Genomic DNA, 24,958 nt, shown 5'->3' with positions numbered 1-24,958 from the left:
GTTGTTGTTGTTTTTTCCACCTCCACCCCACTCCCACATAAAAACATGTTTCAAAAGTTGAAAAATCAGGCAGCCCTGGTGGCTCAGAGGTTTAGCACCGCCTTCAGCCCAGGGCGTGATCTGGAGACACGGGTTCGAGTCCTGCGTCGGGCTCCCTGCATGGGGCTCCCTGCATGGGGCCTGCTTCTCCCTCTGCCTGTGTCTCTGCCTCTCTCTCTCTCTCTCTCTATGTGTGTCTCTCATGAATAAATAAATAAAAATTTAAAAAAAGATCCCCCCCCCGCCCCCCCCGCTAGACACTTCTGGATCCAGGTGCAATGATCCATAGAGGGGCCCTAGGAGGCTATGTACTTGCTCCCATGCAAAGAAACCCTGAAAGGGAGAGGAAAAAAAAAAAAAAAAAAAGATGTGCACCACCCTTTTGCACAGCGAGTGGCTCTCATCCGCCCCGGGGCGCAGTCCCAGGGCGCTGCCCCTTTAAGCAGAGACGGCCTGGGGGCCGGGGAGCTGCGGGGGGGGGGGGGGGGGGGGGGTGCGGGGTCTCGGGGTCGCGGTCGGGTCGCAGGGCGTCGGTTGGCCCCTGGAGAGCAGCGCCCTGCACGGCGGGAGACCTCGGTAGCTTGGGGGACGGGCGCCCCCGAGGCCGGCGACCTAGGTAGCTTGGGGCCCCGGGCGCCCCAGGTCACCCCCCCCCCCCAGGCAGTTGGCCTCTGGGCCCCGCCCACCCTGGTGCAGGGATGAGCTTCCTGGGGCCCCGGCTCCCTCCGGCTGTGCTCTTCCCAGAAGCTGCTTTTAGAGCCACCTGGAAGACCTTGGGGGCTTGGGCGGGGGGAAGGATGCCCCCCCTTGGGTGGCAGGAGGAGTGGCACCTGCCTGCAGGGGATGCTCTTGAAACATTGAGTCGTTTGTCTCAACTCCCCCTCCAGGTGAAGCTCCTGTGGGTGGACTTAACATTGTAGGTGTTTCGGGATCAGCTATGGAGCTTTTCTGCTTAAAAAAAAAAAAAAAGACCACCTTCGTGTATGTGCGCTTGACAAGGCTGCTGGCTGTGCTGGTCGAGGTTCTCTAAATAGAGGGCTTGCAATGTGAAGCAGCGGGCGCCTGGTTCTTTTGAAATGTTCGAAATGTTCCTTGCCCGCCCCCCCCTTTTTTTTTTAGAGCTGGCAAATTCTAGCTTAATGCTTAGTGTGTACACAGGTCTCTATCCGCGTGCATGCGCGTTCATGCGTGCATCTGTATGTTTATATGTATGTGTGTCTGCATACTGTATGGAGGTAGTGGGGTTTTTATTTTTATTGTTGTTGCTGTTTTTTGGATTTTATTTATTGATTCATTCGTTCATTCATGAGAGGCACAGAGAGAGAGAGAGGCAGAGGGAGAAGCAGGCCCCATGCAGGGAGCTCCATGCGAGACTCGATCTCACGATCCTGGAGCCAAAGGCAGAGGCCCAACCACAGAGCCACCCAGGTGCACGTGTATGTAGTGCTTTTTTAAAGATTTTATTTATTTATTCATGAGAGGCACAGATAGGTAGAGACACAGGCAGAGGGAGAAGGCTCCATGCAGGGAGCCCCATGTAGGACTCGATCCCAGGTCTCCAGGGTCACGCTCTGGGCCAAAGGCAGATGCTAAACCTCTGAGTCACCCTGGGCTGCCCTGTAGTGGTTTTTTCTTTTTTTTTTTTTTTGATTGGAGTTTGGCAAAAGTACGCGTCCACTCCTGTAGTTCTCCGTAAATGTAAAATACTTACCGAGGAGTTGGTATTGACTTTTCAAATGAAGATTTAACTTAGAATTACATTTTTAAGACCATTTAAATTGCGAAATGAGCTGTTAACTGGCTTAAAAAATAGAGAAAATAACAGGAATTTTGCAGTTAGCTTGCTATGGAAAGATGTAGATTGAAGTTAGTTTTATCTGAAGGGAAGTGACTCAAAAGGATAATGGACAAATGCGGTTATGTCTTTGGTAATTAAATCTGCAGATTCACAGATACTAACGGTTTGAGGAAAAGATACTCATTAGAGCTGAAATTGCAAATGGGAAATTTTCTGCTTAGCGTAAATGAAAATTATTGAATCTCAAAGAAGAAATTAGCCTTTTGTCTAAATTGATCCTTGCATAGGGTGGCAGATTTTTCTAATTAGTTCTAATGAAAAATTAGTTCATTAATTCTAATTATTGATTAATGGGTTCCTGTAATGTTTGTAAACCTTTTTTTTTTTTTTTTTTTTTTTTGTAAACTTTCTGATAAAATCATCACATGATTTTAGGGCACTCAGTGGACTTAAGAAATCATTTAATATCTGATTACTAATGGCCTAATGATATTTATTTTTATAATAGTATAAATGCAGATGGAAAGATTGTTTTTTAAAAAACCTTGAAATAATTTAGATTTTAGTTGACGAATAGACAATGAGGGGTTATTTAAGATGTAATTTTTTTTTAGAGCTGGCTTGTGATGATTTTTCAAAGACACACTTTAGTTAAACCAAATAGAACTTATAACCCACAAATAAATATCCCATTGGAATTAATGGTTAATTGAAAATATTTTGGGTATGTAGGATACATTTCACCTCAATTATAGCATTAAGCAATCTTATTTGCCTACTTGTTTTGTGAGATTACTTGCCTCCCTGATGACTGGCTTTGGAAGTAACTTACTACTCTAAGTGCTTTTACATATATTGTCTCTTTTGGATCCTTGGAATAACTTGTGAAGGGAGGTAGGGCAAATATTTTTATCCTTATTTTACAAGCAAAGAAATTGAACTCAAGAGATAGCTACTTAAGGAAGCATAGCTACCTAGAATAGGTCCCAGTCTTTTGGCTCCTGTGTTTATATTTTTTATATATATTTAGTACATTTGAAGTATGCTCAGTAAATATTTGTCATATGAATTAGCAGAAATATTTTTCTTTTTAAAAAAATAATTTTCATCATAAAAGCAATGTATACTCATTAAGGATTTAACTAGAAATCTCTTTAATACAACTGATCATATTTTATCGGCAATTTAAAATCTGATCATAGACCCAGTCTGAATGAAGAAGGTTATCTAGAGAAATTTATGTCCAATTTTAGGGATAGGTAGGGAGAAAATTAAGTAAAGTGTTCATTTTATTAGAGTTAAAAGTTAAAAGGGGAAATGGAGTAAAAGGAAGGGCTGTGATAGAACTTTAAATGGTGGCAATTTGTTAAAACAAGAATTTGCAACAAATGAACTTCCAAACCTATGTTTCTTATGGAACTTACAGATGATACCAATATCCTTGTTTCTCCTGTAGCCACTTAGTGGATTATTTGGACTATGGACAGAAAAGATAAAAGATGGTAGAAATATTTATTTGCTTAATATTTGATAGTTTCATCATCCTTGATAAAACTTTTTGTTTTGTACCTCTTCTTACTATTGCCAGTCTTAAGTCTGTGTAGTACATGACTTTATACTATAAACACTTGCTGCACAATTAAATGTGGAGCTCCTTTGGGGAATGATTTTGAAAATGGAAGGAATGGGCAAAAAATAGGTACCTCGAAACAAAGTTAGTTGCCTTCCCAAATTCTATTATATTCTCTACATACTTGTTTGAAATATTTAGCAGTAGATCGTCTCTTTGTGTAACATTTTGAGGGTAAAGATTATGAATTTTTATGTTCTTTCCATATATGAACAAAAAGAGGTATTTGTTAAATGGATAAGAAGCGAGAGAAAAATCAGATATGCTAATGGATATGAGTATCTCGGGGGTTAATACCAGCATGCACAGTAAAAAATGCTGCTTTATGTGAAAAAAGAGAAGGTTGTGAGATAAGATAACCAGGATTTGTCAAAGAAGTAAATTCAGATGATGCTTTAGATCACAAAACTGGCAGTAGTTGCCCTTTGCTCTCTCCTGAAAGTTTTAACAATATAAATGCTTCTTAAAGTCCTCATTAACAGAAGAAAAAGTTTGGCAGGAAGATCTGAGTGTCTTTTCAGAAACACCTTTGCAGCTATTCTATTTGTATCTATAGAAATACCTATTCTGTTGGATATGGTGGTTGGGAACTCAAGCAGTCGGGCTGTGCCACTTAGGTTATTTGTCCTCAAAGCCTCAATGACCTTATTGCTAAATTGGGGATAGTAAGAGTACCTCCTTCGCAAGGTTAATGTGAGGATTATTAAATACGACAGATCAGATATAGTCCATAGCACAGATTTATAAGGAACTCTCAATAAATGTGAATTACTACAATGAGTAATATTCAACAGTTTTTGACCTGCATAAATAGAATTTCATATGATTCAATCTCATATTACGAGCATCATGGGTTTTTTTGTAATTTGTGTTCAAAATTTCACATTTGATTAAGAATAAACTTTCAGTCTTTTATACGTTAAAAGAGACTTATTTTTCACTTACTAGTTTTCTAAAAGGAATTAATTGTTAGAGGTTCTCTGAAAATGCCAGCAATCCTATATTTTTATCTGTTTTAAAATTAGCCTTATTTATGTCAACATGTCAAGAAACTTAATTCTTTGTTTACATTTGTTGAGGAGGCTCAATAATTTAAGAATTATAAAATATATGTAGTAAAGGTATAATTGAAATTTACTACATGTATTCCTACATCATAGTTTAAAGTTGATCAAGCAATGCTATGTTGTGGGCGGGAAAAATTTTACAGTTTCATTTATATAATATGGTTATTTAACTACAGAAAGAAAAGCATGATCCATAATTGATACAGAAAATTTACTGAGCATTCCAAGTGCTTTATGTTTGAAGAGAGAATTTAGTTTGACCTTACAATTTCTTTAAGTCAAACATTGGCAATTTGATAAATTTCTATAAACTTCAGGGGACATTAAAATTGATATTTAAGATTTTAAAATGCTATATTATTTTGACTTTTTTTAATAAAAGCACATTTTTTAAAAGCCAAATTTTGTTTTAAAATAAGTAGTGAAGTTAAAAAAAAAAAGTAAAAAGTAGTGAAGTGCTTTTGAATAGGAACCACAAGGTGGCAGGATTGTATTTTTGCAGATTCTTTTTGCTTTGATGTACAGCAAACCCCTGGTTATCTAAAATCAGAAGTTTTCCATGTGATTAACTGTTAAGCATTTTATATACCAGAACTTTTAAATTTTAACTTTTCCGGTGGAAAAATTCCTAAAGTACATTCCATGCTTTCCAGAATTCCCAAGCAGAAGAATAGAACTCAGCCTTTATCAGTGAGCCATTTGAATACCAGTTATTGGATTGTGTCAAGATGAAGTGATAACAGCTAAAGGTGGTGTGGAGGGAGTGAGGACTGGTCCCAGCAGAGACTGGATTTTTGTGCTCTCGAGCTGTGCCTGACGTCAGCCTGCCTTTTGCTTATCAACGTTTTTTCCTAATAAAGTGAAGTGAATCATGTCAAGTGCCAGACTCTGGCATGGCACAACATGGTTTTGTGCATGATGAAAAGCAAATGAAGGCAAACATTACCTTCTCCCAGGGGATTTTGTGACAGGTTGTTGGAGGGAAGGAAAATGAACTATGAGGCCTTGAAAATTTATCATCAGTGGCCCCTCTAGACAAGGAGGAATAGTAATGAGGAACATTAGAAACTAGAGTAACTATTTGCGTAGCAACTTTAAAAAATCTTTCTTATAATATTTTAGACTCAATTGGGCATACTTTATATGGATGAGATAATATTGATTACAACAGATATGTCTAGGTGTGTGTGCATTTCCCTGTTTTGCTGATCTATTCATTGGAGAGGTGTTCCCAGGCATTTTGTGTCTTTACTGGTGATTCAATAAGCATTGGGTAAAATCTTGAGCCTCTTGGACTTTTCAGTTTATTTCTGGATGCCGCTTTTTTTTTTTTGCCACAGCTTTTCCCTGCCCTCCCATATACTTGCAGGTCGAGGGTTGTTCTGTGTATCTGTTAACAAAAAAAAATTGGACTAATTGAGAGGTTTCCTTCTGGATTTCTTTCCTTCATTAATAATTTGCATATTTTTTGAATCTTTTAAAAGATACTATATATAGAGTTCATCAGACCAAATATCAGAGGGAATCAATTTGACCTCACATAAGCACTAAGAAAGCAGTTGTTGGGCTCAACTGATTAAGGGGAGAGGAGGAGGACGTGTGTTTCTCTGGCTGTCGCTAATGTTCATCTACCTGATGCCTGCCGCTCTTCTGCTCTCCATAGTGATCATCAGCTTCTGGAGGCCTGAGTGTTTGCCTTCATCTTTCATTCAGCCCTTCTGGGGTAACTGGAGACCTCTTATAAGCGGTCCAGAGAAGCCAAGGAAATGACTGATAAATTAACTCTACCTGAAATGGATATTAGCGCATAGACACTTGATCCATGCTTCTCAGTTCTCCTTGGTAGTAACAACTTTTTTTTTTTTTTTTAAACTTCTAGTAGATGAAGCGGTATAAGTTTTAGAACTAAAATATATGGATAAGTTTTCCTAACTTGTAATTTTCGACTGTATAAATTTTCTTCCCGGCAAGGTACTATATGTTTTTAAGTAAAAATAATCTTACTCAAAATTTGCAAAAGTGTTTTTGTGGATTATATAAAAGATTCATGGTTTAAGAACAGGCTATAAACCCTCCCTGTTGCATTAGAGCAGTTTTTGTGTAATTGTACACCCTGAAACTAACTTTGAGATTACCTGAAGGATCAGATGCGAGAGCTCAGCTGTGTTAACATCCTCTTAAACACTCTGCAAAACAAAGTATTAGCGAACGGCTCACCTGAGATGGTACCAAGTTTGAACATTTCACTCCAAGATAGCTAGAATCTCATTAAAAGGATTTAAAGAATTAGCCCACAATTTCAGTATTTTTCTGATTCTAAATGTAGTTTTAAGATCTATTTAATTCTTGTTTTGATGAAGGGATTTTGGGTTAAAAAATACATTGTATTGAATGAATTTTTTTAAGAAATTAGAGTTGGTAAAGGGGCAGTTAGTTACAGCCCTGGAATGCCAAGCTAAAGAGTGTGGCTTTATCCTGAAGGTAGTGTGTAATCACTAAAGGACTCTAACTGAATGACAGGCAAGAAAATTAAGAAAATTCTAAGAATTTAGCCTGGAAGCAGTATACAGGATGAATTTGTTTGGATCTGGCTGGATAGAGATTGGGATCAGATTGACCAGATGATATGGTGATAATCTGGAAGTTTTACATGGGTCTGGATTAGGTTGGTGGCAGTGGGACTAGAGAAAGAAAAGGGAGAGATAGTATCAGGGAAGAATTGATAAGACCTAGCAAATCGCTAAGTGTGTTTCAGAAAAAAAGTGTTATGTAAAATTTCTATTTCTGTCCGAGACAGAAGTCTCAGACATAAGCTCGTCTTCTACAGGAAAACTATTTCTGTACATTTAGTGTATTTCAAAGTCTTCATTATAAAGGAAATAATGCTACTTGATGTAAAGCTCAACAAGGAAGACACTGTTGATTTTGAGCCTGATTTCGTAGAATGATGGCTAAAAGTGACTGAAAGATCATGGTGTAGTGGTTCTCAAATAGTAGTAGCGTCAAAATCACTTGCTTTATTGGAAATGGGGGAGAATGTTCTCAAAGGCTGCAGAGTGTCATGGCTAAGAGCACGGAGCGTATGTCGGTCTATAGGTTTGAAAACGGGGTCCGCCCTTTACCATGGGCAAGCCACTTAATTTCTCTGTGTCCCAGTTAACTATTAGGGGTTCCAGGAACTAAATCAGATAAAACCTAGAAAATGCATAGGAGATTGCCTGGCACATTGTAAACACTGAATAAATGGTAGCAGCTGTTGCTATATTTCCTACGTCTTGGAGATTGCAATCCATACCTTTGACATTGGGCTCAGGAATCTATTTTTAAAATATCCCTACTCTGATCACCAAGTATGAAAACTCGTTGCAATCTGCTTTTCTACCTCCATATAATAGTGTTTAAACCACTCTATCCATTTTTATCCTTTATTTTGACGTTCCAAAGATGGCCATGTTTTTAAACAGTATGTGCTACTATTGTAGCACACTCGGTCAGGACTCCTTTTGAGGACCTTACCTAAATCCTTCTGGAAATTCCTCCCAGGCTCCCTCATTTCTCCCCACTCTGTCGCCCCAGTGGAACTGAGGCTCCTCGGTTCCAGCCCCGCAGGCTGCTTCTCCCAGAAACAGATTAGTGCTCCATTGGTCTTGAACCCCACATTCCAGCTCTGATTACTTCCAGCCCTCTCAGAAATATCCTTATAAATCTTATTGAGGAAAATAATATAGTCTTATTTACTAATTGCAATTGCAAAGTTTTTAAATGCATAAATATCAGTATTTTGCTTTTTTTTTTTTTTTTTTTCTTTCTTTCTTTATAAGACCTTGTTCTCTAATCCTTTGATTATGGCTGGTGCCTTCCTCTGGTTTAGTGGTTCTTAGCCCTGACTAAGCCCCGGGGAACTTTTAAAACCTACTAATGCTCAGGACTCAGATAGACCAATTACGTCAGAACAGGCCTGAGTATCTGTATTTGTGAAAAGCTTCCCACTTGACTCTTAGGTTTCGGTCTGGGCTGAGGAGCGCTGAAGTAGGCCCAGTCTCATCACCTGCCTCACCACAGTCTGGTCAGACAAAGGAGTGCTTCAGCCATCTGAGGTGAATACAGCTTCTCTAGTCTGGCCAAGTATTTGAGGCAGATAAAGAGGAAGCTTATGTAAGCCTCTCCATGTACCCCTGTCTCCATGCTTTAGACCTTTTATATGCCATTCCCGTGGTAGGTCAAGGTTACATACTCTCCGTTACATACTCTCCTAGAACTGCAAAGTTTTCCTCAATAGTGCAGGCGTTTCTTCTATACCATGATATGTATGTTCCTTAAAACCTCATTTTACAGAACTGCACGGGGAAAAAAATAAGGCAGTTTATGGAGAAAACAGAGTTGGGGCCAACCACTCAACACTCAGGCAGCTTTGTAGCCAGAGCAGTAAGCGAACAAAAAATTGGTACCGGCTCGATATAGCTGGAAGCTCTCCTGGTAGATATCAAAAATACACACACAAAAAAGTAGAGTGAAATGCCAGCAATATTTTAATGAGAGCAGAGGCGGCAGGTGCTAAGATAACGCAGAAGGCAATGGAGCTCCAAGCCAGTGGGGGCTGTGGCGAGGCTGGTACAGGAGGCAGCCAGGCTACCATGAGCTGGAAGCTGCACAGAGCTTGGGGAGCGGGGCGGGGGGGGGGGGTGCTCCTGATGGAAGCACTTGCTTTTAAGTTTTGTTAAATACAAACGAAAGGCCTCTTGCTGCTGCTATAGCAACAGAGTTGAGAGCTTTTTTTCCTTTCTTGTTACAGGTTGCAGTTCACTGACTGTTCTGACTCCCCTTGTGTAGGAAAAATCCCCCTGAATCAACAAAACTTTGGTGTTACCCTGACATCGTTTTTTCCGTCGACTGATCACTCGTGAACTAATTTGCCTTCCAGAAACACATGCATGTTGTAGCGAAGTGGACCATATACCACCATCTGTAATCCTAGACTAATTTGTGGCATGACTTGACTTAGCTTCTTTCTCACTAGAATGTAAGCTCCCTGAGGTGGGACTGGGACGCTTTTGAAATCTGGTCCCAACAGGCATTTCCTGAATAAATGAATGGATGAATGAATGAATGACTCAACTTTTCTAATATAAGTGGTGGGAGCAAGTAGAGATAGGAGCATGGAGTGTGCTTTTAAAAAATGAAACATGAGAGTGACCTAACCTTACAGAAAGTTTAGGAAGTCGAGGAGGAAATAACCCCCGAGCCTTTCCTTAGTCATACTCTAAAACAGTTATTATTATTACATGGCCTTTTGAAGTATATATATTCTATATTATAACATTATCCTAAAATTGAATGGCTTAAAACAATAAACATTATCTTACTCCCTTTCTAAGGGGCTGAGAATTTGGGAGAGACTTAGCGGGATGGTTCGGGATGGTTCTGCTTCAGGGTGTGTCATGAAGTTATAGTCAAAATGTCAGTCACAGCTACAGTCCTCACTGGGCTAAAGGATCCACCTCTAAGGTGGCTCACTCACACGGTTGGCAAGTTGATGCTGGATCTTGACAGGATGCACCTAAATCCCCTGCTACGTGGAACTCCCCATAGTCCTACATGACAGTCTTCATGGGCATGGCAGCTGGCTTCTCTCAGAGAGAATGATCAAAGAGACAGTAAAGGAGAACCCTTATTATGCCTTAGTCTTAGAAATCATACACCGTCATTTGTGCAATATTTTTCTCAGGGCAGCACTATTCACTATGGAGAAGAACGTTATAAGGGTATGAAAACCAAGAGGGGCGGGTCATTGGGGGCCATCTTGAAGGCTGGCCACCACACATATGTGTTCATGCTTATAGGTGTCATCATAGGTCATGCATAGTCTCTGTCTTTTTGTTCATTTAACATTGTATGTGTATTTTCTATGTTGCTTAGTTTTTCTATTATTTTTCATTGACTCTAACTCCCTAATTTCTTTTGTTTCTAAATACGAGATTATAGAACATGATAGTTAGACTTAATTTTTTCTAAAATTCAATTTAGCAGTCAATGAGGACTCTCTGTGCATAGCTAAGCATTTTAAATTTGCCAATATATTCTTTTTTTAAAAATTTTATTCATTTATTCATGAAAGACACACAGAGAGAGAGGCAGAGGGAGAAGCAGGCTCCACACAGGGAGCCCAATGTGGGACTCAATCCCAGGTCCCTAAGATCACGCCCTGAGCTGAAGGCAGATGCTCAACCACTGAGCCACCCAGGGATTTCCCCAATATATTCTTGAATATATGAAAATGTAAGCTATGTACATACATATAAAATACCTCAATTATGAGTATAGTAAGCAGTATAGAAAATGACTGATTTTTCTTTTTTTTTTTCATGATTTAATCTGTTCTGGCATTGTTCTTTGAAAATTACTATGATTGGATTTGCAGGTAAGGATTCTTTTAAACTTTATTAATCTTAAGGGCAAATGAATATAAATTTGCAAATACGATTTCTTTTTTTGTGAAATCCTCGAGTCAAATGCTACACATTTAAGGATTTAGACATATCTTTTAAAGGCCGTTTTGGAAGAGAGAACAGTTTTCTTTTTCTAAACTTCCTGATTAAATTCAGTAATCTGAATTTATTCTCATTGACCTATCTCTGGCTTCAAGTGTATAGTGTTCTTATAGGTTGGCTGTTTAGCCATCTTAACTTCAGAAGTGCACCTAGTCTCTGAGCTGCAGTTTAATTAGAACTATTGTTTTTATAATTCTGGATAGACTGAAGATTAATATGTCAGAAAATTTGTGAATATGTCATGAGTTGAATTTTATTTATAGATGTCAGATCATTACCACTTTTCAAAGAAGTTTTCATGGGCTTTTAAACTAAAATTCTGTAATTTTAGGAAATTACACATAGTTTTTATATTCATTTATACTTTCTTTAGGCTTATACACAGAAGGTGAAGTCCGTTTTGTTACTTTGTCAAGTAAAATTGATCCCTTTGGTCTAACACTTGAGCAATTCATGTGCAGGATTTTCTTATAGGATCAACTTTAGTTTTAGGATTAGTTGGGGGAAGGACTAAAATTATTAAGTGAATTTCTTTCACTGAAAAGAGTGACATGATTTCAATTATTTTTTAATTTCTCAAGGTCTTAAATATACATCTAAAATCTTGTTTATAATTATACATTAACTTGCTTTTTATACATTATATATATTTTATATATAAGCTTTGCTTTTCACAGATAACAGAACTTCTAAATATTTCCAGACACATTTACCATCTTAATGGACATTATATTACGTTACATTATATTGCAATGGTTTCTTTCCTTGTTCCTTACTCTCTTCCATTCCAGTTTTAGAACTTTTTAAGTTACTTTTTGTCCTTTTGCCGCTCTCTCTAAATTCTTCACATCCTCTTTTTTCATGTGGAAATAGTCTCTATCAAGTTCTTTAAACATCCAGATAAATACCATAAGTAGGGTAATTTTCAATATCTTGTAACTTACAATAATAGACTGTTAAGCTCTATTTATATATTTCTACATTGTATGAGGTTTATTTTTATTTGGATTTTTGTGTTGTATTTGTGCTCATTGCATTTGCAGGCTTGTAAATGACTTGTTGAAGTAGATGACCCATCTAACTAAAAGTAGTATGGGCCAGAGTATATCTTGAACATTTGCTATAATCACAGAGAAACACTCAGAAGGCTTGCTAGAAATATATCATTACTGCTTTCTTTTGTTGTGCAGAGTCTGCTCTTACTTTCTATAAAAGAGATTAAAGGAGGCTGTTATGATACAGAGCTTACAGAGCCATGTTTTCTATTATGCATTACCTTTCTAAAAATGCCTATATGTGAAATAGATATTTAATGTTTTATGACTTGAACAAAACAAGGTACTTAGTTAAATGATAGTAATTGTTATTTTGCCAAAATAGTAATATTCATGTATATGTATGTTGGCAATCTAGGAATCACTGGTCTGGATTATTTTTATTGTATGATGGTTTCTGTGTAATACATATACTTATTTGTTATAGTGATAGAATCATTTAAAGTAATGATTATATTTTGATAACTTGGTTTCCTTTAAAATCACTCCCCAAATGCCTTCACAGGCTAAGAGCCTTTACCAGAATTTCTTCCTAGTCTTTGCTCTTGTCCTTCCTCGTTCAGCCTTCATTCTGTATCTGGAATCACCTTTCTGAAATCCAGAACACGCTCCTGTAGTAATGCCTTCAGTATCTGCTCTCGTTTCCTAGAGGCAGGGTTGATATTTGGCTGCTTTGCACTAGGAGGGTGAAATTGGCTATTTACAACCAGCATCTATTCTGATTGCCTGGAGCTCACGTGTTGTGGGGTAAATTTCTGATTCTTTAGCAGTGTTTTCAAGATCTGGGGTAATCAGAATATCTCTGAATACTTCTGCCTCCATTTTCTTCCATTCTGTGATTATTTCAGATGGCCCTACTTCTTGGGCATCTTCCACAAAGATGCTGTGCCTTTCTGCCTGTTTCGTACATGCTTTTCATTTTCCTTGAAATTCTTTCTTTTTGGGGGGCTGATGATTGTAAGATTATTCATGAAGATTCAATTTGGGAGAAAATTCCTTTTTGTAACCTTTCCTGACTACCCAACACCTACAATCCTCCCCCAGCCCCCTCTACTTGTTTACCTCCTTCTATGCTCTCCTTGGTACCTGTGGCACCTAAGATGTCATACTTATTACTTTGCACTTTATTTATTGCTTGCAGATATACCACCCTTCCTGGACTATGGAGCTATCACAGTGCTTAGCCCAGATTATCACCAAGGAAGTACTTTCGGTGAAGTGGAAATTGGTTTTTTGAACCAGGCAGACCTGAGTCCAAATTTCAGGTCTGTCATTTAACAGCAGTGGTTGAATTAAGTTCTCCTCTGAGTTTGCTCCTCTGTGTATGTGATGATAATAGAGATGAGATGACTATTAAACAAGATGATATGTAGAGTGCTTAGTGCATTGCCTGGTGCATAGTTGTTCAATTTTCCTAGTTAAATTCAGTTTAAAAGTTTTGTCTAGCCTTTTATTTTTCTCTTTGAACAACTTTTTCTCTTTTTCTCTTTTTTCTCTTTTATTTTTCTCTTTTATCTGTAACAAGAATACAGTTTTTATCTGAAAACATTTCTCCCTTCTAGTGCTCTGTGATAAAACTGAATGATGAGTTATATTATTAGTGCTGCTAAGGAAAAACACTGTTTACAAATTTCGACCAGCTTTTTAGAAGAAGAGCTGCTTCACTCTTTAAAGGGAGCCCAGAGACTAGCCCAGTTCCAGGCACAAAATGTTTGTGAAATAATATGCAATAGATATCTGTGGCAGGGAACTATCGTGGGAAAGAAAGACTGTCTTCCCTTCCTTGTTCTGGGCATGAAGTCACTTGATTTCTTGCTGGAGAAACAGGCATACCACAATCATGGGGGAAAGAAAGACATAGAAGCTGATGGAGAGTTCCCCCTCCTTAGCTTTTCCTTGAGGAGAGACTAAGATGGTACAAACAGCCTTTTTGAAGGAGGCTGCCAGGACTGTTGCATAGTTTGAGACATTGAATAAATTGATGAGGGAAAAAAAACATATAAAAGAAAAATATTAGGAATTACTATGTGAACTAATTCAACAAATCACAGAGATTAAAGTAAAACTTGAGTTGTCCTTTTACCAAAACAAGGAAATCTTCTTTGGTTCTTGGGATGATTATTATGATTCTTTCTTAGGATTATTATCATACGGTTAGGGAACAATAAATCGAGTCCTATAAGGTGATTCTCAAAGCTGAAACATTTTCTTTTAGATACAGTCTGTAACAATACTGCTTATGTAGGCTATTTTCAAGAAGTTTTCTAATTTAAAAGGTAAGTGGAGAACATGTGTTGACCTCTTTTGATTAAACTCAAATGACTGAAGCAGAAAGTAGTTCGGAGCACAAGGTTCGAGCCTTACCTGCTCACGTTATTGTTGCAGGAAATACCAGGTACTTTGCTTGTATTATCTTCTCATTTTACATAGGAAGAAATAACTTTTGGAAATTTGAATTAAAGTCCAACTCCAAAGCTCAAAATCTGATTATTACTCTTTAAAGTTGCATTTAAAGGGGCGCCTGAGTGTCTCAGTCTGTTAACTGACTCTTGATTTCAGCTCAGGTCATGATCTCAGGGTCATGAGATCGAGCACTACAACAGGCTCGATGCTGAGCATGGATCCTGCTTGACATTCTCTCTGTCTCCCTCAAATAAAAAGTTGCATTTAAAATGTCAATTTTAGGGATGCCTGGGTGGCTCAGTGGTTGAGCGTGTCTGCCTTCGGCTCAGGGTGTGATCCCGGAATCTTGGGATTGAGACGCACATCTGGCTCCCCACGAAGAGCCTGCTTCTCCCTCTGCCTATGTCTCTGCCTCTTTATCTGTGTCTTTCATGAATAAATAAAATCTTTAAAAAAAATTTTAAAAGGTCAATTCTAATCTGGGATTAAATAGACTTTGAGCTTTACAATTACATATCTAGATTTAAATGACCAAAATAATATCATAGATACTTTTAAGGGTTCTTTGGAAGCGACATTTTAATTGGAATTAGAAAGAGTAAGCCAGCATCATTTTGGCTTTACTTCTCTTAGGCCATATAGAATCTTGCTGTTAAGAGAATGTGGAGAATTTTTGCTGGTACCAGAATCTTAGAAACATTGGGAGGCTAAATGTGATAGAAATTGTGAATCAAATAATCAAAGCCTTCACTAATCTGTTTAAAAAATGAAAGTAGGTCCTAGAACTTTTTCTATTTTGAAATAAGGAGACCTTGAAATCCACAGAAACTTAATTTTCCAAGTCCACCAATAATATAAGACGGCATGGGGGAGACTTAGATCAAATGCATACATTTAAAATAGATAACCTGCGTCATCAAAATTGAAAATTTGATCCAGTGTAGATCCTCCTCCTTCACTTTACTTCCCATACCATCCCTGGAAATCCTGCAGTTCCCTCATCTGTACTCTGCCTCTCCCTACCACTGAAGTCTTTGGAAATTATAAAGATATTTGAAGCTACCAAGCCAACGACTGCTGACACTAAAAGAAGCAGCTTCAGCAGGATTTGGAGATTTCCAGTAAAGGTCTTGGTTTATAGATAGTGCTTTCTCTTTGATTGGGAGGAAGGTTGTTCCTGTTTGTTTGCTTCCGTTGGCTCTTCAGTCTATATCCTCAACAATCTTCCTGTTTCTTCTTTTTCTTTGGAGCTTGTTCCTCCTGACTTCACGTGAGGTTGCTCTAGCCATGCAAGTTTCCTTTATTTTCATGGGTTATCTTTGGTGTCCACAGCATGGATTCTTTTATTCATCTTGCTCTAGAGAAATTACATGTTCTTTCCTTTAAAAGGAAAGAACCTTTCCTCTTTCCACCTTCACCTCAATATTTAAAACCTTTTTTTTTTTTTCATGCACTGCTGGTGCTTTTGAATCAGAGTGATTAGACAGGTTTAGAATGTTGAATGAGTGCTTTTTTATATAGAAAAATTGACATTTGCCAAAGAGTGACAAAATAGAATCTTTGTAACACAGGAAACATGGTGGACTGACATGCCTGGTATACATTTGAGATATGTGTGTGTGTGTGTGTGTGTGTGTGTGTGTGTGTATGTGTGTGTGTGTATGTGTGTGTGTGTTTTTTTTTCTAGGCGACTTGGTTCAGCTGGTGCGGCTTCCTACTTTCACCTCGCGTTTCTTGAAGACATAGGCATAAGCAAAACATGAAGTGTGCGTTATCCTCAAATTGTTCTTTAACATATATATATATTGTTCTGGAACAAATTCGTGTTCTCCAAACAAGCTTTAAAACAGAACAGATTGTACTTGATAGGCTCTTTTAATTTAAAAAAAAAAAAAAAAAAAAGCATGTTCTGTAGTTCTAGGAAATTTTTTTGAATTATTTTATGCTACTTTGCTCCCCTTCATATCCTCTGCTCTGTTTCTGAAATTCCTGTCGTTCAGATGTAAGCCCTCCTAAACTGCTATCTTTTCTTTTCCTCATTTTTCCTTCTTTGGTATTTTGTTTTAGTTCTTAGATATTTCTTCAACTTTGCTTTCCATTTATTCTAGTGAATTCTCACTGTGCTCTCATAATACCCATTTTTCAATTTCTAGGAGCTCTTTTTGGTGTTCTGTTATTGTCTTCCTGCCATCATTATATATCCATGCCTTTCAGGACCTTTAAAGTTTCCTCGTTTCCCTATACTCCCCTGTTTTCTCCAGGTTCCTTTTTTTCCTGAGTGTTGGGTATGTTAGAGGATGGTTGGCCCTTTGCTCAGTTGTTCAGCTGTGTAAGATCGGGACAGGATAAGGTCTGTGTTTCATATAGACTCTCATCTCACTTGCACAATGAGAAGCATGTGGTTTCGAGTATTGAATTCTTTAATGCATATCAGCTATCTTCTGGACTTCCTTTGACATTTGCTTAAGTTCCAACTGGATGAATTAAACCATCTTTTTTTTTTCTGGTCCCCCAAACTGTTGAAATTGACATCTGCCCTATTTCTTCGGCCCTTGTGTGTTTACACTGGATTCTCTATCTCTTTAGTGGTTTGTAGGTGGAAACAGATAAAATGTGCGTGTTTTATCCACCCCATTTACTCAGAAGTAGTTTTAAACAGCTTTGTTGTAGAAGAAAGTAAATTCTAAGATTCTCATGGTTTCATGAAACTTGTCCAAACCAAGACTCAGAAAAGAGCTATCATTGCCTATCTAGTGCTTGAACTTTGGAGGCAGATGATTTTACAGAGGGCACCATTTACTTATTATCAAACATGGGGAAAGATTGAGTTTTTATTGAAAAGTGAAAAGTGCCCCAAAATACTCTTTGAAGAAACTAGGGGAGTACAAAGTGGAATGTAATACTTATTACTGCATTGCTTTCAAGTGCATACCATACTTCTTAAATGCTCTGTGTATCATAATTCTGATCTTAGTAAACATTCTCCACCCAGAGGAAGGAGGACAAGATACCAAAGCACGGGCCATCTCCTTCATCATCTATGGCTTACTGCATGTTCCTGTGATGCTTGACTTTGTTGGGACTCTTGAATATTCGATGGGCATGTCTCTTACCTGTCTTCTCCATTTGAAGAGCCCTTCCGTGACTAATTCTTTCATTTCTTTCAGGTCTTTACTCAAAACACACTTTCTCAGGGAGGCCTTCCTTGACAACTTTGTCTGAAAGTTTACCCTCTCCAATATTGCTTCCGTTCGGCAGTTTGTCCCCCCACATCATCACTATTTCACATACTATGCACATGCCTGTCGTGCTTCTCCTTTAGCCCCACCTTGAGTGTGGGTTCCACCAGGGCAGGGATTCGGTTCACTGCTGAATGCCCAGTACCTGGTCCAGAGCAGGGGTTCAGTATATATAGATGTTCGATTTTCTTCCCTTTTTCAGCTATTTCCATATTCCGGTGATAACCAGTCTATCCAGACTGGGGATTACAAAAATGTGGGGGTGTCTGTTATGTTAATACCACAGAAATATTTTTTGCTTTTCCTAGTGGCAATAAGTCTGGCCTTAACCAAGCCCCACAACTCCTTTGGGCCTCGGTTTCCTCATCTGTATAAATGAGGACAGTAATGGTACCTAGATGAGAGAGCTGTTGGGAGGATAAATGAGTTACATGTAATGGTCTTGGAACAGGCACTGACGAGTCCGAAGTGTGATTAAGTATATGCTGCTATTATCATTATGATTATTGTTACTGTTCATTTTCCTTCATTCAGTAACACCATATGGAGCACTTAGTATATACTAGGTTCTGATTTAGGTGCTTGGCACCCTGGTCAATAAAACAGTAAGTCCCCACCCTCCCCAACCTTCCAGTTCAGGGAGGCAGACGATAAACCTAGTAACTAAATGGGAATGATACTTTGAACATTTTCAGGCTAGGGAGGTGTTGCCCTCAATGTGGGGCTGGGGTTTCAGTAATATTGGTCACAGTCTTAGTTTGGTGGAGGATTTGTGGGTGTTTGTCCTCCTGTTATACTTCATAAATGTTACATGTATTTTGTATGCTTTAAATACTTTATTTAAAAAAATCTTTTCTATTCCAAACATACTAAAGTGTTGAAGCAGATTAATTACTCGTTTAACCTAGTTACCCTGATTTGGTAAGATGGACTTGACCTTTAAAAATCCCTTAATATTTACCTAATCAGTGCCTGCCTCCCTCCCTTTATTAAAACGCAAAGTTGTTTTTAACTAATTCTGCTTCTACTCATAGTGTCTATGAAATAATTAGTTTTGTATAATTTATGCAGCATTACCCTGACTTGGGATAGGTGGCGGGAATCATGTTTTGTCACTGACACTGTTTTAATGCCTTTTGCAAAACATCTTGTTTTATTCAAAATAGTATCACTGAATTTAAAAAATATGTGTAGTATTTGAGTAATAGAATGAAAGATTTTTAAATTTTCTACATTAGACTAAATTAGAGGAATCCTTTTGTGTCTTAACTTTGCCTCCAAACCAGTTACAGATTTGTTCAAATTAAAGCCTATTCAGTTAAGACTATTTCTTTTTTATTACAAACACAAGTCTAATAGTCTGATAAATCAGTATATTTAAGATATAAATTATCCCAAAATGTCTAAGCCTAATGACAATAAGAAACCTTTACAACTTTAAAGACAGGTGTAAATTTTTTTACTAAGTTAACTGTGCATTTCCAGGGTGTCTAGGAAGTGCCCACCTTTTGGTTCTGTGTGGTGTGGAGTTGTGCTCTATACCAGCATCCACTGACTGGAATTTTGTTTAAGCATGATGTGACTTACCTTGGACAAGTTGTCTGGCCACTCTAAGGCTCAGTGTTTTTATTTTCTCTCTAAAAGAAAATAAAGGAACCTACCACCTTAGAGTTGTTGTAAGGCTTAAATAAATAAGAAAATGCACATATAACCAGTTGGTTGAGAAGTCTCAACTTTCCAGGGTATGAATATATGGCAGTTTTATTTTTCTAAAAACTGTACCAGCTTTGCCCGTTGCAAGCTCTTCCTTTTTGCTTTTTAATGGGCCTGCTTCACAGTATCTCACTTTTGTTATACAACTCAAGTTCATTTTTGGACTTAACTGTTTAGGGAACTTTGGATTCTTAAGACTTAGTTCTGGTGTTTAATGACTTTGTATCATATTTGCTTTAAAACTGTCCAGGCTAAGCCTGCATCTCTAGCAGTTTGGAATGGAGATGGGGGCCCCTGATCTGTTCCCGTATCTGTCTGCCCCTTCTCCCCCTCCGTGAGCAAGCTCCCTTGGTGTGGGACTGGGGAGAGGGAGAAGATGGGTGTCCTTACCTCGGACCTTGCAGTGCTCTCCTCTGTCAGCCTTCATGGCTATTGCGTTTGTGATCTGTGGGCTTGTGGTGGCCCCAACAGACCCCATAAGTAAGGGTTCTCCTCAAGTAGCTCACCTAGTCCCTGCCAGTTCCTTCAGAGACATGGCCTCATTTTTCAGTTGCCCCCTCACTGTTGGTTTTCTGCTGGATTCTTCTGGATCTCCCTCCATGAGTGTTCACTGAAGTGTCTCACTCACTGGGGAGAATAAACCTGTAAGGTTTGGTTTTATTTCTTCAAATAACTGCTACTAATTGTGTCCATCGAATCTCTCTTTCACACTGGTAGCAGGCTTCCTTATCAGCATGTAAACATATTTCTATCACTTCTCAGTAAATGTTAGTTATTTAAACAGTCACAGTTTAAAAAAAAATGCATTATTATGTTTTTTTTTTTGTTTTTTTTTTGTTTTTTTTTAGAGAGAAGGAGGGAGGGAGAGGCAGTTGGAGAGGGAGAGAGAATCCTAAGAAGCGTCTACACTCAGTGCTGAGCCAGACATGGGGCTTGATCTCACAATCCTGAGATCAAGACTGGAGCCAAAATCAAGAATTGGCCGCTTAACCAGCTGAGCCACCCAGGCACCCCAGCAGTCACAATTTTTAAAAACTCAGTTCTTCACATTTGGAAACTTGCTTCATGTCAAAATCAGAGTTTTCTTGTCTGTCCACTTTCACCCCCAAAAGCCCCCCCCCCAAAAAAAAAACCCAAAACAAAACAAAACAAAAACAGTCTGGGTCCTGGCACCTTTTTGAGGGATGTTGTTTGGCTCTCACATACTTCCCTTCCTCTCCTCAGTAAGTAGTGCCCCAGCTTTGGGGAATAAGGAGCTCTGAGACGCAGTCTCTGTATCTGCTATTGGCCAGGTCCCGCTTCTTTGTGTTGGTTGCAGCTGCTTTTTGGTCTCCCTCTGATGGACTGTTGGCTCTTCCTGTGAGGCAGCCATTCACATGCAAGCTTCCTAGTGAAACATTTTGGTGGTTCATTGGAAAACTGACTTGATGTCTTCATTCCCAGTCCTCTTCACAGTCAGACCACCTTCACCCTCTTGCTTCCTGGTCCCTTCATCCAGTGTCCTCTTAGACAAGGGTCTTGCCAAATGGCTTCAGCCTCATTATCTTCTGTGGTGTCCACCAGGCCACAGAAAACTCGGGTGCCCTTGTCAAATGGCTGCCCCAGCAGTGTGTGGCCTCTCAGCCCCACCATCTCTTTCCTATATCTGTTCCTGAGATAATCTCATCTATTCCCCAGCTCTTTACTGTACCCCTACCCCCCTGACAACCTCCAAATATTTTGCTCAAGTCAGATCTCACTGAAATTCCAAAGCTGTATTTTCTACTGCCTGGGGTGTCCCATCAGTGTCATTTTCCAGAACCAGTGTCTGACCACAGTGTCCGTCACCCTGGCGAATGTCATCACCTTTCACCCAATCACATAATCCAGAAGCCTGGGACCCCTCCAGCCTCCCTTACCTCCCACACTCCAGTCCTGTTTGTCCCAACTCCCAAATCTCTTTTGCATTCATCCCCTCTTCTCTCTATCTGCCCTCACGGTTCTGGCCCTTACGATTTCCATTCTCTCATGGCAAGGTCCATCTCCTTTCACCTTGTACACTGTGGTCAGGGGGGCCTTGCTGAAACCCAGATCCCATCGCATCACTTGCCTGCTAAAACCCTTTTGTATGGGCCCCCCATGCCCTCAGACTGAAGACTGGTCTCCATCTTGTGGTCTGGAAGGCCCCAGCCTGTCTTCCAACTTGTTAACTTTCTGCTTCTCACTCTACCTCCTACCACTAACCCCCAGCTGATAGGTGCCACACTCAGCCTGCTGCTTTATCACCCTGGTTTACCTGCCCTTTTCATGGAGTGTTCTCTTTTTTTTTTTTTTTTTTTGTACCTTGTGGTCTGACTTTGCAACTCCTACTTATGTTTCAAGGCCCAGAGGCAGCATCTTCTGCTCTCTGAAACATCTCTGGCTTCCTTCTGCTAACTACCATTCTTTTTATAAACCCAAATAATACCAGTTATCACATGTCTTCTCCCTGGCACCAACTACACCCCCTCCCCCCCCAATCACTGACAGTGATCTTAATAACTGTAGTGCCAGGCATAAAGTTCCTAGCCTCTCGTGTTTGCTTAGTGCTGAATAAATATGAATAAATGAGGGAAGGAATACCTGAAGAGTAGAGAAAATTATTTTATTCTAGTTTGTATCTTAGCTAAGATATATTATAGTGGCCACTTCTTTACAGTAGTCAGCAACAAGTTGAAGTACTTGTACATTTGTAAGTCATTGTAAGTTGCATCTTTTCATTGTTTTTTTTATAAAACTGTCGTTTACATTATAAATTATGTATTTCCCACTCCACTGACCGTTGTAGTTCACTCAGTACTTATTGTCTTCATCACATTGTCTTCATGGTGAATAGAGGAAAATATGGCAATGCCAGAATCTTGTTCCGGGTTGGGGTAAGAAATGGGAAGGAGATCCCAGGTGATGACCACCAAGAGTAGAGATCTGTTTTCTGATCTGTGTTCTGAGTGACATGCTGTGAAGGCCACTTTCTCCTCTTGTTGCTGGCCACAGGCTTGGGGAACACAGTCGGCTTCATTCTCTTTGGTCCGGTTGGGCTCCCTCTGGCCCTTACTGCTCTTGAGGATTCTCAAAGGAACTACCAGGCTTAGGAAAGCACAATTTAAAAAATCATTCATAGGCACGTTCACAAAGTGGTGTGTCTGTGTGTCCAGTGATCTTCCTCATGGCCAGGACCTCTTCCAGAGACTGGGGAGCACGTCCGCAGACTGTGGGACTCACTGGCACTGGACTGATCTGAGTGCCTGACAGCTTCTCCAGTATCATAATATAATACAAACAGAGCTTGAGAGGACCGGCTCTCACCAAGAGCCCACATCCTTACTTATGACAAGGCCTGGAAACCCCAGTAGCTGGGGTTTGCAATCTCTATCCTCTTCCAGTTCTAATATTCCTTAGTTCATAAAATATAGTTTATATATATATATATATATAAAATATGTGTATATATAGTATATATATATAAATAAATATTATATAGAATATATAAATAAGCATATGTATATAAATCTGGAAGTGTATATTGGTTTAGAATTCCTGGTCTGCATGTCTAGAAGATAAAATATTGAATCAAAAGTTGGTTCTATGCCTCATCCTACAGTTAAGTAGATAAACCCTGGACAAAACCCACAATGTCTTTGAGCTTTCATTTCTAAACCTACAGAATAAGGAAATTAGAACTATATGATCTCTAAGGTCCATTTCAGCTCTAGAATACTGAATAGATCAATTAAAGAAACCCTCGGGCCCTTTGAAGTCACAGAGCCGGAGTTGAGAGAGACCATAATGTGGAAATGTGTCCTTTGATCAGAGCAGAAGGTACTTATTAAACACTCAGTGTGTCCCCAGCATCCACAGTTACCTCCCCAGTTAATGCTCACTGAAGTCTGCAGTACATTAGAAATTCAGTAGCCATGTAATACCCTTGAATTTATGTTCACCTTTGTAAATAAGAGTGTTCAGTTGAGCTTTATCTGATTGTTTTCGGATCACCAAAGGACTGGCTCTAATGGCCCTAAGTGTTTCTGTATGCATAGAATAATGGTTAACCCAGTTCCTACTGGCTCTTCTTTCCATAGTGCTTATCATTGTTGATATCTTCCAGAATTTAACATGAAAATGTGGCTTAAACTAACTAGTTATTTTTAAAGAGTAAAAGAAGAGCTCGCAGTAGCTATTTTCCGTAGCTGTGCAAAAAGTAAAATAGAAATGGTATTCGTTTTTGATAGGAGACTTGCATGAGGTTCTTGAAATAGAAAATCATAATCAGGACAGCTTTTTACTTCTTCAGATGTTTTTTATAGTGTATCATTTGGCTTCTAAATCTGAGATGCCCTTTTTGCTTGTGACTCCTGATTTTCATAATCTACCACTATTAGGGGAAGTGGTAATTTATGAAGAAACTTGGCTTTGAAGACCTTATTTTTACAGAGATAAAAAAGAAAAAAAGAATGCTGCCTGTTTGAATCCTAGTGCTTAAAGACACTGAGTCTTTTTGGGGTATGAGCATTATTTTCTTTTTTTTTTTTTTTTTTGAATTTGTAGATATGTTAAATAAGGCATAGAAATAGAGGTATGTGCATAGGAGACTGGAAATTGTTTCTAGAATTGTAACAATAATTTGAAAGTAATCATAAATGTTTAGAGAGAAAATATACAGAAAATAATGTTTGTAGAGAGCCTTATATACTATTATATGTGTATACGTAAAAGTTCATATTTATTTTTGAAATGACATTGATTTTTAAATCTTTTTTATTGTTTATTTTTTTAAATATTTATTTATTTAGAGAAAGCATGCATACACGTTGTGGGGCAGGAGAAGGGCAAGGAGGGGCAGATGAAGAGGGAGAGTCTCATACAGACTCTGCTGAGCATGGAGCCTGACATTGGGGCTCAGTCTTAACGGGCCTGAGATCATGACCTGAGCTGAAATCAAGAGTTGGTCACTTAACTGAATAAGCCACTCAGGTGCCCATGATTTTTTAATTTTTTTAAGAATATGTATATATTTTTAAAGATTTTATTATTTTTTATTTTTTTAAAGATTTTATTTTTATTTATTAGAGAGAGAGCAGCAGAGACACAGGCAGAAGGAGAAGCAGGCTCCATGCAGGGAGCCCGACGCAGGACTCGATCCCGGGTCTCCAGGGTCATGCCCTGGGCTGAAGGCGGCGCTAAACCATTGAGCCAGCTGGGCTGCCCAAGATTTTATATTTTTAAAGTAATCTGTACACCCAGCATTGGGCTCAAACTCATAACCCCAGGATCAAGAGTCAAACACTCCAATGACTGAGTTAGCCAGGTGCCCCAGTAAATAAATATAAAAGATTATTTTAAAATTTTATTAGCATTTTGTTAGGGTTTTTGAAGTTCTCACACTTAGAAGCAAGTATTTATTTTTTTTATTTTTAAGATTTATTTATTTGGGCACCTGGGTCGCTCAGT

General features: G+C 38.8%; 1 protein-coding gene across 6 annotated transcripts in view; it reads left to right on the top strand.

The window, feature by feature from the left end:
* Window positions 1-24,958, top strand: part of TSC22D1 (TSC22 domain family member 1) — a 130,812-nt gene that overhangs the window by 90,946 nt on the left and 14,908 nt on the right. Inside the window, exons 1-2 of one of the 6 annotated variants that reach the window (XM_072783004.1) lie at window positions 564-615; window positions 13,279-13,402. The exons of 3 other annotated variants lie outside the window; for them this stretch is intronic. The gene's annotated coding sequence lies outside the window, so the exon portion shown is untranslated. Of the gene's footprint in view, window positions 1-542; window positions 656-13,278; window positions 13,403-24,958 lie in introns of those variants that run through there. 2 more of the 6 variants (XM_072783005.1, XM_072783003.1) reach the window with 2 other exon arrangements.

The sequence above is a fragment of the Canis lupus genome, chromosome 17, assembly GCF_048164855.1.
Source record: "Canis lupus baileyi chromosome 17, mCanLup2.hap1, whole genome shotgun sequence".
Lineage (NCBI taxonomy): Eukaryota > Metazoa > Chordata > Mammalia > Carnivora > Canidae > Canis > Canis lupus.
This window is presented reverse-complemented; position numbering and strand designations above follow the sequence as displayed.